At 44.5% G+C, this 15,244-nt stretch overlaps 1 long non-coding RNA gene across 1 annotated transcript; it reads right to left on the bottom strand.

The window, feature by feature from the left end:
* Positions 1 to 2,620: 2,620 nt before the first annotated feature.
* Positions 2,621 to 9,131, bottom strand: LOC122236998. Its single transcript, XR_006215188.1, has 4 exons — positions 8,927 to 9,131; positions 7,268 to 8,428; positions 5,889 to 5,940; positions 2,621 to 2,783 (listed from the first exon to the last, which is right to left on the bottom strand). It is a non-coding gene; the product is annotated as an uncharacterized LOC122236998 (long non-coding RNA).
* Positions 9,132 to 15,244: the final 6,113 nt, after the last annotated feature.

The raw sequence follows: 15,244 nt of genomic DNA, 5'->3' as shown, positions 1-15,244 counted from the left end.
CAGAACTGCAAGAGACTACATGGTTGCTGTTTCAAGCCCCCAAGTTTGTGGTAATTTGTGACGCTGGGCATAGGGAACTCTTACTTTGGGTAACTCTTGCTTGTACTGCAGAGTGAGGAGCTACATGAGGGTAGGAAGTCTCAAGTGCACCACCAGCACTTGTCAACCACTGGCTCCACCATAAGAGTTTCTGAGTGTGCCATTTTGCTGGAGAGCCTCCAGTATCAGTGTCTTTCATTCCTTCTTCTTGGTTTAGACAGATTTCCTGGAAAATGCACCCCCGGTCTGCTAACTGGAAGGTGAAGACTGGCTGTAACATCCGGGGAGCCAAGTAAAAAATAAGGAGCCAGGCATCTCTGCACAGAGTGCCCCTTATCCCGTTTCAGTCCCAGGACCAGAGACCACCTGGGCCATCCTCTGCAAGCTGCCTTTGCCCCAGGGGCTGGATGGTGCCTGGCCACCACCAGCAGGGTGGGGGTCCGGAGATCTGACTTCTTCTTAAACAGACTCTCAATCTATTGTTCTTTGAGGCTTTCTGCTTTCCTCTCACTTCTAGAAATACAATTCAATTCAATTCCTTAGTGGTGGGGAATTTGTGGTATAAATTTGCTATTTTGTGATGTCTCCCCTTACAGCCATCTGTTCCTTATTGTTTTTGTTTTTTGTTTGTTTGTTTACCAGTTACCTCCCATTCATCGTCCCCACCCCCACCCCAGGCTTCCAAACTTTTTAAAAATTCTCATTCCTTCCCCCGTTCTTCCCAAGGAAATAGGTTTTGCCTTTTTCAAAACAACTATTCCTTGTTTTTCAGCAGGGGCTGGGCGTGGGGGTCAGCTTCAGAAGGAGTCAAAAGCAGACACGTATGTTCAACCAGTGAACTTCACCTAGAAGCACCCGAAATGTTGTATGTCACTCATCTGGCTTAAGTCTCATTTTAATTTGGATAGCATTAATGTAAGATAGGTGAAGACAATATTCTCACGCCCATTTTATGAAAACTAAACCTCAGAGAGGTCATTGCTTTGCCCAAGGATACAGAGTCTCTGGTTCTGGGACTGGGGGCACATTCCGTCACTGTCCCAGGAACTTAAAATCTGCCAGGATAGACATGGGGAAGGAAGGACAAGAAGAAATAGAGACTGAGGCAGTGTTGCAGTTTATTGATATGAAACTGTCCCAGGAGATTCATGGAAGCCTATTTTTTTATTAGTTAGAAATGAACCATGAAGCCTAAATAAATAAATAACTGGGAATACAGGAGAATTTCCCAGTGAGAGAGCAATCATAAAGGTTACTAATAAGATTCTGAATGAAAGTAAAGCTTCGACTTTTATTGCATGCACAATTATCCAGTCACTGAAAACTACCCATTAAACAATTGTGCTGGTTTATTAAGCTATTATCTCTGAGCTCCAAACCCACTTCTACACTTGGCCTTGCGACACTGGGGCTGGGACTCTGCATCCATATTTCTGTTTGGCCAGCAGCTCCCCCTGGCACCTGCCAAGTGTGGGTCATGCAGGGAGACTGTGAGGCTGCAGAAGGGAGAGGACCCTCTTCCCTCCTGGCCCTGGCACTTCCTACTGCTATCTGTATCCCTTCCCTTCAGCAATGCTCTTCAGCCAGGTAGTGGCAATTCCTTCCCACAGCAGCAACGGAACCCAGGTTACAGTTTTTCCAGTACTAGCAGAACGAGTTTCACTGTGCCCCCTGCTCAGATGTTTGGGTTTCAGCTCCATGGGGCCCCTTCTGTGAGCTTCTCATTTTTAGAAATTTCCAACTCTTCCTTTTGTTCCCTCATCCCTAAGGGAAGAAGCTATTTCCTTCAACTACCACCACCATGATACTTTAGAGTTATTTTCTTGCCTTTCAGTTACCCCATTAACAATTCTTTATTTAAGATTCTCTCTGTTCAAATAAACGTGTGGCTATGTCTCCTGGCTGGTTCAAGTGCTCACTAGGAACTAGCACGAAAGCCCTGTGTTAGGTGCTAAGCCGGAAAGAAAGAGGGCCCCCCCGCCTCCCCAAATTCTGACATATTTCCAAAGAATGAGGAGATGGCTCCCCAAGATGAATTAGGCTTTGTCTCTATGCTGAATTGGACAAACATTTGGAACAGTGTGGTTTGTGGTTCCCATGGGGTGCTATCCCTCAACTCCAAGGAAATGACTTCAGATATCAAGTCTCCCGTGGCTGTGCCTTTGACATGCCAGGGGACAGCAGGAGACTTGGACAATGGAGCTGTCCATGTCCTCCAGGTCAGCCAGGATGGCAGATTTGCTCAGCACACAGATCTCTGCTGAGCGCTTTCACAAAGTAACCTGTCCAGTGCAGAAACAGATACCATGCCTGGAGGAATGAATCCTGCTTGCGAAAGAGCTTCACCAGGACATTTCAGATCTTGGCAGAGTTCCCTGGGCAGCTGTGAAACGCCTTCTTTAATTGTTCTCCAGACCCCTGTGTGAGACTGAGACAGTTTTTTTCTGGATGGGAAAGCTGGTGCTGGACAGAAAGGGACAGGTCCAGGCATCCACAGTCCCCCAGAGCTCAGCTGAGTCTCCAAAAGCTGTCTCCTTTCCTTCCCGGTCAGACCCATGGGTCATCTGGCTAAGATACATGGTCTCATTCACCCCGTGGCATATCTCATCTGCACCTCCTCCCCACCCTTCGCGGCTAGACTTCGAGCCTCTTTGAGAACTGGGATTGCGTCTTATTTCTATCACTGTCTCTGGTGAGCAGCATGGTACCTGACCCCTGCTGATGTTATTGGTGTTCTTGTTGAGCTGAAACAAATTGAAAATTGAGTGTTATAGTTCCTAGTGGGAGCTTTGAGGACTCTGTAGAAACACGACCCCACACTCTGACCTAGAGCCGATAGTGGTTTGGCCCTTTTGTTCATCTCTGTTTCCCCTTCCTTTAATCAGAAGAGGGAGAGAGAATGGGCTGGCTATTTCAACCCACCCATGGCCTCCACGAAAATGCCCAGAGCTGAGGGAGGGGCCACAAGTGTCCCCAGTAATCCCAGACCCAGGATAAGGCAGCCACAAAGTGAGACACCTTCAGGCAAGAACACACTTGCCAATCCTCTTTTTAGCTTAAAAATTGAGCTGTTTTAACTTCCTTTGTAATCAAAAAAGCAAAATATAAATAGCACAAAGTAGCTTTTTTGTATCTATGAGATTGGTTGTAATTTTTAGTATTATTAATAGTAACATTAGTGTTAACAGCCAACATATATGGAGATCGAGTTTTTATTAATTCACTTATAACACCGGCAAAGATGGAAAAAGATGGGCAGCACTATACATGTATTAGAATGACTAAAAAGAAAACTGTCCATACCAAGTGCTGGCAAAGATGTAGAAGAGTTGGAATTACCATGCTTTGCTGGTGGAAACTCAAAGTGACACAGTTGCTCCGGAAAAGGTTTGGCAAGGCCTTTTTTTTTTTTTTTTTTTTTTTTTTAAGTGAAACATGGAGGCATCTGGGTGGCTCAATCGGTTAAGCATCTGACTTTTGATTTTGGCTCAGGTCATGATCCCACAGTTCCTGGGATCAAGCCCCGCATGGGGCTCTTTTTCTGCTCCTCTCCTGCTGTCTCTCTTTCTCTCAAAATAAACAAATAAACTTAAAAAAATAAAGTGAAACATAAACTTACTGTATAAACTTACAATCCCACTCATAGGTGTCTACCCAACAGAAATGAAAAGTTATGCTCGGGGCACCTGGGTGGCTCAGTCAGTTAGGCATTTGACTTCGACTCAGGTCATGATCTTGCAGTCTGTGAGTTCAAGCCCCATGTCAGGCTCTGCTCTGACAGCTCAGAGCCTGGAGCCTGCTTCAGATTCTGTCTCTATCTCTCTCTGACCCTCCCCTACTCTCACTGTGTGTGTCTCTCTCTCAAAAATAAAATAAAAACATTAAAAAAATTTTTTTTCAAAAGAAAACTTAGGCTCACACAGAGGTGCACATGCACAAAAACCTAATGAGAATGTTTATGTCAGCTCTATTCATAATCTCCTGAACCGGAAGCAACCCAAATGTGCTTCAGCTGGTGGACAGATAAACAAACCATGGTACATCCACCCAATGGAATATTCATCAGTCCACACTAACGAGGAATTAGCACACAACGAGATGGCGGACGGCAAATGAATGAGGGAAAGAGGCAAGACTCAAAAGGCTGCATACGTATGATTCCATTTGTGTAACAGTCTAAAAAAGGTAAATCGAAGGTGGGGAAAAGATGAGTGGTTGCCAGAGATCACGGGGTGTGTTTGATTACAAAGAGGCAGCCCAAGGACTTTCTGGTCTGATGGAATTGTTCTGTATCTTGACTGAAGTGTTGGTTTCAAGATCTATACCTTGCTAGAAGCCCTAGAACTTACACCAAAAAAAAAGCAGTGGTAGCATACATGAATTTAAAAAATAATAGTAGTAAGAGAGATTCAATAAATAAGCCATGATGAGAGGGTTCTGGATAAATGGCCAAGTCCAGGCCTGAGGCAAGGAAAGTATAACATGAGCCTGGAGCATCGTGTGCTACAAACTGGGACATGCTCAGAGGGCACAGGTGCAGCCGAAAGAGGTGCCACTCACCAAATCTAGGATTCTCCTGCTACCAAAATGAATTATTGAAGAAACACACTGAATATAAAAAGAATTGATGAATCCATATAGATACTGAAGAAGAGGAGGGATAGAAAGAAAAGTTTTCCTTTACAGAGTGGTGATAATTAAAAAAAAAAAAAAAAAGAGTGACAATTTGAAAAGAGGTTCCTCAGGGCACCTGGGTGGCTCAGTCGGTTAAGCGTCCGACTTCAGCTCAGGTCACAATCTCGCGGTCCGTGAGTTCGAGCCCCGCGTCGGGCTCTGGGCTGATGGCTCAGAGCCTGGAGCCTGCTTCCGATTCTGTGTCTCCCTCTCTCTCTGCCCCTCCCCCGTTCATGCTCTGTCTCTCTCTGTCTCAAAAATAAATAAAACGTGAAAAGAGGTTCCTCAAAAAATTAAAGATAGAAATACATACGGTTCAGTAATTCTACTACGGGGTGTTTACCCAAAGAAAATGAAAACACAAAGGGCTGCCTGGGTGGCTCAGTAGGTTGAGCATCTGACTTTGACTCAGGTCATGATCTCACGGTTTGTGTGTGTGAGCCCTGCACTGGGCTTTCTGCTGTCAGTGTAGAGCCTGCTTTGGATCCTCTGTCCACCTCTTTCTCTGCACCTCTCCCACTCACTCTCAATTCTCTCTCTCTCTCTCAAAAATAAATAAACATTATGGGGCACCTGGGTGGCTCAGTCGGTTGAGCGTCCAACTTCGGCTCAGGTCATGATCTCACGGTTCGTGGGTTTGAGCCCCACATTGGGCTCTGTGCTGACAGCTCAGGGCCTGGAGCCTGCTTCAGATTCTGTGTCTCCCTCTCTCTCTGCCCTTCCCCTGCTCACACTCTGTCTCTCTCTCAAAAATAACTAAAGATTAAAAAAAATTTTTTTAATCAATAAACATTAAATAAAAAGAAAATGAAAACACTAGTTCAAAAAGATACATGCACCCTTATGCTTACTTCAGGATTATTTACAATAGCCAAGATATGAGAGCAAATTGTGTCCATCCACAGATGAATGGATAAAGAAGATATATAATGGAATATTACTCAGCCATAAAAAGTATGAGATCATTCCATTTGAGACAACATGGATGTACCTAGAGTGTATTGTGCCAAGTGAAATAAGTCAGAGAAACACAAATACCATATGATTTCATTCATATGTAGAATTTAAGAAAAAAACCATACTCTTAACTAGAGAGAACAAACTGATGGTTACCAGAGGGGAAGTGGGGGGGTGGGGTGGGTGACATAGGAGAAAAAGATTAATAGTACAGTTACCTTGATGAGCACTGAGAAATTTACAGAACTGTTGAGTCACTGTATTGCACACCTGAAACAAACAAACAAAAAAGTAAAATAAATAATAGAAAATGAAACTCATCACTTTAAAGCCAGTAAAGCAATAATTTTTTTGGACAAGGACCATCAATAGATTCTAAAATCACCAGGTGACAGCATGAATGTTGAGAAGCAAAATATTCATTCTTCAATATCACTCAGTCTGTCAGTTACTCATCACAGAGGATCAAGGTACTTTTCCAGGGGAGACATATGGCAGACACTTCCTTAACCAAGTGATGAAAAAGTGAACGACACCAATAACAAGACTATTTGGCGTCATGGTCCTCCTGGTACAATGCACTGAGAAGGAAGCAATATCAACCACGTGATATGCCGTCAATGAGAGTCCTATAAATCTAACCCGAAGGAAGCAATCAGATAAATCCAATTGAGGCATTCTACAAAACTCTTCAAAAGGTGAATGCCATGAAAGACCACAAAAAGAGGAGAAAACTGTTCTGGGTTAAAGGAGATAAAAGAGACATGGCCACAAAACTCAATATGTGATCCTTGATTCTATTCCGGTTCAAAACAAAAAGCTCTTAAATATTTGATAATTTGATATGAATTTTACATTAGGAAACTGCACCTTATCACAGCAAAAATTTCCCGTGTGATGATTCTAGAATGTTTATGTAAGAGCATGTCTTTATTGTTAAGAGATACATGCTCAAGTGTGTGGGGGTCAAATGCCATGATGTCTACAACTAACTCTAAGAGCTTGATAAAAATGCATCAGAGAAAGAAAGCAAATGTGTCAAAATGTTAACAGTTGGCGGATCTATAATAACATTTACAAGGGTTCATTGTACTTATCTTTGCAATTTTTTCAGAGACTATATTTCAAAATTTAAAAAAACAGGGAAAAGAAAATATTTTTAAATGATTTGGGAAGTCCTCATATTGGCAAGAATATGTAGTGTTAAAAATGCTCATATACATCTGGAACAAGCATGATTGGGTACATCCTGTCTGGAGACAAGGTATACATGTATCAGTTTATTAGAACCTTAAGGTTTTATGCCAGAAAAAAAATGGGTAAATAAATTATGGAGTATTTCTAGTGTTGTGGTCTAGAGTATGGGCTCTGAAGTCAGATGCCTGATTCATTTCCTTGTGCCTCAGCTTCCCCCTCTGTGAAATAAGCATAATAAAAAAAAAATCCTGCCTTGTAAACTAGTTATGAGATTACATAAAATCACTTACTTAAAGTATTTAGTACAGTGCCTGGCACATAGCAGGTATCCAATCAATATTACATATTGTTAGCTATTACGCAATTGATAAAAAGATGATGCACATCCACCTTTACTGACCTGGAAAGAAGCCTGTGACATGGTGTTGAATCAAAGAGCAGATTACCGAATAGAATGCAAATTCGAATACCACTTTTGTAAATGTATGTTTTGCATTTCCACTTGGTTACCTTCGTAGCAAGATGCTCACTAGGACGGCCACCTAAGTGTTAATAGTGGGTAAGTAAGGGGCGGGGAGGGGTTCCAGCCTTACTTTCCAGCCTTTTACTTTCCTCTTTGTTCATTTCTATGTGGTTTGATTTTATTTTTTTGCAACACATGTATAAATGTGTTTACAATCAGGTTTTTATTTGGAGAAGATAAACAAATCACAGATCCGTGGGTCTCTCTGCTCAGGCGTGGCTTTCTCTGAGCATCCGGCCAGATGTCCTGCTAGATGAGGAACGCCCGGACACTTCTCGCACCACCCCTGCCCCAATACTGACATTCGATGACCTTTGACACAATTCACTGTTTCCTTTGCTCCGCCTGGGTGTTCCGCAGCAGCTCTGCCAGGCACACAGCAGGCATTGGGTAAATATGTGTTTGTTTCTTTATTTTCACTGGGGGATTATGTTTTCTCCACATTTCTACCCCATATTCACGCAGCAGGTGTTGTGGGCCTGCAGTGTCTGGCTCAGGGAATGACAGCATACATGAAGATTCACTGAAACCTATCTTGGAGGGCACTCAACTATTTCCTGGGTGTTTTTAAAAGGCATCCTCACTGTCCTGCAGAAATGCAGCTCCGAGGCTCATTTCTCAAGTCCTGGCTCTCGGCAGCTTCGCCCGGAACCGAGGTGCTGTGTTCCAAGATGACCACAAGATGGCAGTCTTTCCCTGCATCAGGCTTGGCGGAAGCCTGCATCCCCGACTTGTGTGTTTTCTGAATCCAGCTTCTGTGCTGCCCCAAGCAATTTCAGGAAAGAGACTCTTTATACTAAAGAGACCTTCACCAAAGAAGAGGACAGTAGGATTAGATATTCGGAAACAGAAGAACTCGAAGAAGAAAACACAATTTCCCAACACCACGTGCTCACTCAGCCTTCTCTTCAACAAAAGTTGCAACAGCTTTGTGTCGATTTGCAGTCTGGAATCGAATTAGAATTGCCAAGCATCCCAGCCCGCTCTGAATCCACATTCCTTTATCCCTTTGTGCCACTAAAAGCCAGATATTGATGTCTGAAAACAAGATACATAAGCTTCATTATTTAAGTGTCTTTTCCTTAAACAAGAACGCTTTAATACTTAACAAGGTAGGGAAGCTACATAATTTAAAATCTATGCGAACAGAAATAAGAAATTATTTGTAGCGGTCTCCACTTTTACACCCACCAACAAAGAAAGACATTCACAATTTTTTGCCTTCCCAGGGCCCCAAAATACAACACTGGCCTGTTCTCCTGCTCCCGGCAGAAGCTGCAGCTGAAACTGGTCTTTATCAGCTTTTCTTTCTCAATATTTACCAACCAATAAATCTTTTTTTCCTCTAAGACAACTGACATTCGAATCCTGTTCATGTGAAGGCTTGTTATCCAAATAATATAAAATGAACTGCTTCATTATCCACTGAGAAAGTATTAAGATGGAATTTTTTTCCCCTACAGATCAATATTGAAGAAGGGAAGGAGGTGTTTTCCATCTGAGGGGAGGGCAGCTGCCTGCCGGTGAGGAGCATACCTCAATCCAGGGGCCTCCTGCTCTGCTCCGGAGGCTGGCGGGTCGCCTCCTCTCTGTTATGGGGGCATGTTGCTAATCGAGGGAAATCTATTTTGGCTCAAAAGGCTTCCCATAGAGGCTGCTCCAAAGTTGGCCCCAGCAAGGGCCAGCCTGTCTGTGCCGTTACCCTGAGGACTCCAAGAAACAGAAAGGGTGTCAGAGCCACGGGCTGTTTTGCCCATTTCCAAAGTGGAAAACTTCATTCAGTCTTTTGATAAGAATTCTAATTCTATTGTTCCATAAGACAATGCCACCTTCTCCTCCTTCTGTGAGGGTGGTGTGGTGTCAAGCAAGGAGAGAGCAGTGGCCTGAGGTTTCAGGAAGTGGGAGATGTGGAGCCGGCCCTGCTAACTGCCTGGTGAGGCCAGCCCCGGGATTTGCCTCAGTTTCCCCATTTGTAGACTGAGATGTCCCACCCGTTGCTCCTTAGGACCTTCCCATAATTCTACTTACCAAGGTTCTGAAACAAAGGAAGGGGCTTTGGGGCACTGAGAACTCCCAGTCATCAGAGACCACAGATGCTGGCTTGATCTTTATGCAGACTAAGCAATTCAGCCCCTGGAGAATCTTCTAGAGAAAACGATTTTAGACTACTAATAACAATAGATAATACATAGAGATTTTATTGCACCAGGTTTCCTTCTAGAGGTTTGTCATATTAATTAATTTAATCCTGACACCACTCCCATGTTATGCTCCTTGTATACTTTATACAGAGAGGTTAAATAATTTCCTCAGCCTCACATAGGCAGTGACTAAAAGATTTGAAGCCAGGGGGCTCAGCTTTATAGTTTATTCTCTTAAATCCCTGCTGCCTGGCTGGTGGCAATTCTAGGTAACCTCTGAGGTCTGTCTCATCCTGGGCTGGTCATAGGGCAGGACTATGGGCCAGACGTCCTGTCTGTTGGGTGAGTCATGGCTCTAACCTTGGGCACACCCTGTAGGTGGTCTTGTCTCCCTCCCATCCCCTGACACCATCTTTTTTTTTTTTTTCAAGTTTACTTATTTATTTATTTTAAGAGAGAGAGCAGGGGAGGGGCAGACAGGGAGAGAGAGAATCCCAAGCAGGCTCCCAGTTGTCAGCACAGAGCTCCACATGGGACTCAAACTCACAAAACATGGGATCATGACCTGAGCTGAAATCAGTAGCTAGACGCTTAACCAACTGAGCCACCCAGGCGCCCCACCACCACCCCATCTTTATTCTGACAGGCATGGTCATGGATGATATCTGTGCTCATCAGCATGTGTAGATTTCTGACATTATTTTATAACTACATAAATAACTCATGAGTAAGTAATGTTTCTTTATTTAAAAAAAATAAAAAAGACAACTTTACAAATAAGGCTTAAAAACTCCCTTTTGACAATCACCATTCTTGTTTCCTTTCCTCCCTAAAGTAACAGCTGCTATCAGTTTTGGGTATAGTCTTACAAAATATTTTCTGTGTTGCATATACACTTAGAATACTTAGAATGTAGTAGTGCTTCGTACTTTAAGGGAGCTTCTGCTCCCTTCAGAAACGGTATTATGCGGTGTATATTATCTGGGAATTCCTTTCCTTACTCACCAGTGCATCTGAGAGGCCCTTCCGTGTTCCTACCCACAGACCTGCACATTCTTTTTAGAGTATCTCATGTGTGGACAAATCGTTGTCTATCTGTCTATTCCCCTTTCAATGGATAGCTAGGTTACTTCTAAATTTGTATTATTCCAGACATTGCCACAGTGTACTTTCACATGCTCCCTTGTGCATATGTACAAATATTCCTTTGGTGTAAATAATAAAAGTGAAATTGCTTGGTGTGTACATATTTTATTAAACAGACACAAATATCACTTAAGATTTTTATGATGTTTTCCAAAAATGTTTAGGAATTTAAAACTCTATAATGCCCCCAAATTACTATAAACAGCTAACAGAATACCAGTAAGAGTTGCAGGCAGTGAAATGCAGTAATGGTAAGAATGAGAGTCGGTAATACATATGAATGGTAAGTTCACACTTTTTGCTTCCGTCAAGAAAATGTACTAGAATGCAACATGGCTAAAAATGATGGTAATAATGAAAACCTTTCAAGGTACTATAATTGAAAAAAAAATTAACTTATTTGCAAACGTGTCTGAGGTCTTTTGTGGTTTGTATGCATTTCCATTCGCCTGCACAGCCCATGCTCTCAACCAGGAGCTCTTCTGCCCGCCAGCAACTCCAAGAGGCACAGCACCACTTCTCCACGTGGACATTCCAAGGAACCCTGAACAACATGTGTTGAAACAGAAATGTACCCAAGGATGAAGGGATAGGTCTGCTGGCCACACTGTAAGTGGCGGTGCATCCTGATGGAAGTTGACGTAGAGACTGAACTGGTGCATGCCACACACACACTCACTCACTCACTGACACTCATGCACACACAAATATACACACATACATACTGAAGCTTCCACACACTCCTGCAATGCCAAGGTTCAGATATGAGGTCTCTGATTCCCAAAAAAGAGCACCATGGGGTGGGGGGAGGAATATACCATTGGCCACATATCTGGGGGCATCCCAGGCCCCTTGGAGCTTACTTTGAGTCTATGAAAAATGAGAAAGAGGATTTACTTTTAGTGAGTGGAACCCCAAGACCAGCCTCTGCCAGGATACCTTCCTTCTCTGCTATAAACCCTCCTGCTGTGTCCACCCTCTCTCAAATGGAGACTTTTCTCTGATCCTCAGATCTACCTGGGACTAAAAAACAAGTGAACTGGGTGCCTGGGTGGCTCAGTCGGTTGAGCTTCTGACTTTTTTTATGTCCTCTTTTTTTAATGTTTGTTTATTTTTAAATTTCTTTTAATGTTTATTTATTTTTGAGAAAAAGAGAGAGACAGAGTGTGAGCAGAGGAGGAGCAAAGAGAGGGAGACACAGAATCCAAAGTAGGCTCCAGGCTCCAAGCTGTCTGCACAGCACCTGATGCAGGGCTCAAACTCACGAGCTGTGCGATCATGACCTGAGCTGAAGTCGGACACTCAACCGACTGAGCCACCCAGGTGCCCCTAATGTTTGTTTATTTTTGAGAGAGAGAGCACAAGTGGGGAAGGGACGGGGCGGGGGGAGGGGTGGGTACAGAGGATCCAAGGTGGGCTCCAGACTGACAGCAGGCAGCTGTCTGCTCAAACTCAGGAACTGTGAGATCATGACCTGAGCCAAAGTCAGAAGCTTAACCAACAGAGCCACCAGTAACCCCTTGAGTTTTCCGCTTTAGTGTTTTCAGTAGGAGTGCAACTTTGGGGCAGTCCACATATGAAGACTTCTGCCTGTTTAGGACCTCCAAGAGCAGCAAAAGTTTTTCATGGTTCTTCTTGGTGCTTAAGGGTAAACATGACTGAATTTTGCCAACTGACACTCCTGTTATCTATTGCTAAATAATTAACCGTCCCCAAACCTAGTGGTTCCTTAACAGACACGTTACCAAAGAAGATACACAGCTGGCAAATAAGTATATGAAAAGATGTCCAACATCATATGTCATCAGGGAAATGAAAGTTAAAACAACCATACGATACCATTGCACACCTATTAGAATGGCCAACATCCAGAACACTGACAACACCAAATTCTGGCAAGAATGTAAAGCTACAGGAGCTTTCATGCATTGTTGGTGGGAATGCAAACAGTATAGCCATGTTGGAAGACGGTTTGGTGGCCTCTTACAAAACTAAACATCGTCTTACCATATGATCCAACAATCATACATGCTTGGGCATGTGTGAGAAATCTCTGCACCTTCTGCTCAATTTTGCTGTGAGCCTAAAACTTCTGTAGAAAAATAAAATCTTAATACAAATATATTGATGCTAGTTTAGGGGGAAAAAGCTATTTAAGCCAACAGCACCTCTTGTTTCACTCATGAATAAGCACTCTGGGTGGAGCTCAGGGGGAAAAGACACCTCTACACCACTCAGTGTCAGCTGACCAGCCCAAAGGCTGTGCTGGAGTCATCAGAGGCTCCTCACAGCTGGCACCTGGGCTGGGAGATGCAAACAGGTGGGACTGGAGCATCTGGAACCCCCCACCCCCACCCTTCATACCCCAGTGTGGTCTCTTCAGAACAGCGGCTTCAGAATAGCTGGACTCCTTACAAGTGAGTGCAAGACTCACAAGGCACTTGTTTCAAAGAAAGAGGCATGCGGAAGCCATGTCACCTTCTATGACTTAGCCCCAGGGTCACTCACTGTGACTTCTGCATTCATTGAGGCAGTCACCAAGGCTCACCCAGGTTCAAGGGAAGGGAGAGAGACTCCACTTCTTTATGGGGTGTGAGAAGGTTCTGGAAGACACTGGGGGTCAGAAATATCATTGCAACCATTTTGGGAAGATAGAGTCTATGACCACAGACACATAACTGTAAGAGGCAAACATGCAAGGAGTTAACGGAGGGTGTCAAGCAAGTCTAAGTGTAAAGGTGCCCGGAGTAGTGGCCACCACTTTGGTGTTGTGCTGTGGCTCTGACTTAGCTGAGAGCCCCCTGGCCCAGTGTGGCCACAGTAGGCTGTCAGGGCCATATCTTCAGAGAAGAAATGATTGGTGGGGTATTTCACTCTTTGCTAAGTATTCCAGTCAAAGCTGTTGTCTGTGGCTCTGAAGCCAAATCCATCTAATGACCAGTACCCTGCTCTACCCAACCAGACCAAGAGCCCCCTCCACCATGTAGCCTTCCTTGATCCTCCTCTCCTAGCGGGATGCACCATCCCATCTTTGGGACCATGACTGAACCGCCCGCTAAGCTCTCAGCCAGAGCATGCCAAGTCGTTATCTTTCTTTGCCATTGGCTTGTTGTGTTCTGCGAATAAACTGAAAGTTTCTCAAACTCTGGGGCCACATTTGCTGCTTTGCTTCATCCCTGGCTGTGCTGGCCCAGTGACAAGCACACGCAGGCTATTGATTGTTGATTGCAAATGAGAGAAGAGAGTGGGCAAAATCCCAAGGATGCAGCCACAATGCCATTTATATTCTTTTCATGGAAAAAAGTTGAAATTCTGTTTTGTTTCCATTTCACAGGGAATTCCACTCATATACATACATTTATGTGTGTCTTAACTGTGTGGTGAACAAGCATTTGTGTGAGTGTTTCTGTGTGTTTATCCATATGTGTGAATGTGTATGTATGTATAAAGGTGCATATGTCTGTTTCAGTGTGTTTGTGTGAGCGTGTGGGTGTTTATGTGTCCGAGTATGTACGTGTTTGTGTCTGTGAGTTTGTGTAACATGTGTGTGAGTGTACGCCTGTATATCTGTGCATGCATATTTGTGTCTGAGAATGTGTATATGGGTGTGTGAATATGTGTGTGCTGTGTGTATATATGTGAGTGAGTGTGCACACAGCCGCCATCCAAAGTCAGCCATAGGTCTGCAAGCCTGGGCCGTGGGGCGTCCTATTCTCATTGGTGATTCTTCCAGCATCCTCCAGGAGGCCATCCTTACTTCCTCTCTGGGACGAGGAGCTGAGCAGAGGTCAAGTGACTTGCTCCAGATCCCACAGCAAGTCGGGGCAGCTCTGTGAGGGTCTGATTGCCAGGCTCACACCCCCCTGTGAGGCCGAGCTGCCTCTCTGTGGCATGTTGGCGTCTCGCCCAGGCCTCGCTGCCCAGCTCTGAGAGCTCCCATTGTGGGCGACAAGTGGCTGTGTGCCATCGCCCGAGACTCCGCAGGTGACGGGTCTGCTCTGAGATGCTGAGGGAGGAGCAGCTCCCGAGGGGACAGGAAAGGGGACACCCTTCATTTTGTGTGGCTAAAGGGCTGGAAATAACGGACGTGTAAAAGGGGGAAAGAGGAGAGAGGAAACCAAAGCTAATGAGGAATAATGAAGATGTCGAAAAGGACACACACGGAGAATGGGGGAGGGAGCCATCAGAAGCGGAAAGCACACGCACACAAACAGCAGCAGGAAGCAGAGAGAGCTGGAGACCACATTGGCTCAGGAAACGTTTTGTCTCTTGCTTTAATTGGTGACCCCACTCAGAGTTGCTGGAAGTGGGCACAGATCAAGAGACTTGAGTGTTGGTGTGGAAAACAATGGGAGGCTGAATGGCATGGAAAGGCAGCCAAGAAGGGCTTTCAGTCCCAGGCACCAGTGGATTTTAGAGCTACTCCTCTGGGCAAAGAAGTAAGGCTCCAAAACCTTCCCAAACTGTGCTCCCAGTGGGACTCTTCATGGAAGAGGACACCTGGACAGAGGTGCCCGCTCGTGTGAGAGCTGGAATAGCAGACGTGCCAGCTGGATACTTTGCGTGG

This window comes from Panthera tigris, chromosome A3 (assembly GCF_018350195.1).
Source record: "Panthera tigris isolate Pti1 chromosome A3, P.tigris_Pti1_mat1.1, whole genome shotgun sequence".
NCBI lineage: Eukaryota > Metazoa > Chordata > Mammalia > Carnivora > Felidae > Panthera > Panthera tigris.
Note: the sequence above shows the minus strand (reverse complement) of the source record. Positions and strands in the feature narration are given on the sequence as shown.